The sequence below is a fragment of the Octopus bimaculoides genome, chromosome 17 (assembly GCF_001194135.2).
Source record: "Octopus bimaculoides isolate UCB-OBI-ISO-001 chromosome 17, ASM119413v2, whole genome shotgun sequence".
Taxonomy (NCBI): Eukaryota; Metazoa; Mollusca; class Cephalopoda; order Octopoda; family Octopodidae; genus Octopus; species Octopus bimaculoides.
The window spans coordinates 48510863-48512350 of NC_068997.1; the positions used below are offsets into that span (position 1 = coordinate 48510863).

Consider the following 1488-nt stretch of genomic DNA (forward strand, 5'->3'; position numbering starts at 1 on the left):
CTTATTCTTTGGATGCCTAGTACTTATTCTATCGGTATCTTTTGCCGAACCGCTAAGTTACGGGGACGTAAACACACCACCATCGGTTGTCAAGCGATGTTGGGGGGGACAAACACAGACACACAAACACAGACATACATATATATATATACACATACATATATACGACAAGCTTCTTTCAGTTTCCGTCTACCAAATCCACTCACAAGGCTTTGATCGGCCCTAGGCTATAGTAGAAGACACTTGCCCAAGGTGCCACGCAGTGGGAATGAACCCGGAACCATGTGGTTGGTAAGCAAGCTACTTTCCACACAGCCACTCCTGCGCCTATATATATATTATTAATTTGCCTCTACGGCTGGTATTTGCTGTCACTAGCGACGGAGGTATTTTTGATAGTACTATCGCTCTCGTATCTACTTATGTCTATCTATCTATCTATCTATCTATCTATCTATCTATCTATCTATCTATCTATCTATCTATCTATCTATCTGTCTGTCTGTCTGTCTATCTATCTATATCCATCTATCTATCTATATATATACTCTTTTACTTGTTTCAGTCATTTGACTGTGGCCATGCTGGAGCACTGCCTTTAGTCGAGCAAATCGACCTCAGGACTTATTCTTTGTAAGCCTAGTACTTATTCTATCGGTTTATTATGCCGAACCGCTAAGTTACGGGTACGTAAACACACCAGCATCGGTTGCCAAGCGATGTAGGGGGGGACAAACACAGACACACAAACATATACACCTTGTGAGTGGATTTGGTAGAGGGAAACTGAAAGAAGCCCGTCATATATATATATATATATATATAAGTTGGCCAAAAGTCAACCGACAGTAAACCAAAATTCCATAACTACTTAATATTCAGTTTTATTTATTCATTCCAATTATGAATGCTTAATAATTGAATACTGTGAGTTAAAATCACCGTTTTTTTTCTCAACATTTGTCTATTCATTAGCGAAGTCTCATATAAAATTATCTTTTGTTTTAATCTTGCGATCGAATAATTTTGATTTACTGTCAGGTGACTTTTGGCCAACGCTGCATATGTTAAACGTCAGTCTCACCGCTACAAATACAGGATATAAAGTGCATAATATGTCTCTGATTAAATAATGCTAAGGTATCTATGACCTCCCGTTACACCCTTGAACACAATGCTTACTCAATGATATGTTCTGCACTGAGAATTTTCCCATTGAAAAGGATTGTAGACAGGAAAATCCAATATGCTTCATGGGAAAACACGCTTGCATATAAAAAGAAAAGTTTATATGATTTTTCACTTAATCTCATGCGGACTGAATGAATTTAAGAAATTTTATGGCTCAGCATATATGTACATACACACACACACACACACACACACACACAGACACACACACACACACACACACACACGCACGCCCCACGCGCACACACATATATATACATATGTATATATATAATAAATAATATATATATATATATA

At 37.4% G+C, this 1488-nt stretch overlaps 1 protein-coding gene across 1 annotated transcript in view; it reads left to right on the top strand.

Annotated features, from left to right (window-relative positions):
* Nucleotides 1-1488, top strand: part of LOC106871446 (synaptotagmin-15) — a 264254-nt gene that overhangs the window by 109201 nt on the left and 153565 nt on the right. The gene's annotated exons all lie outside the window — the stretch shown is intronic.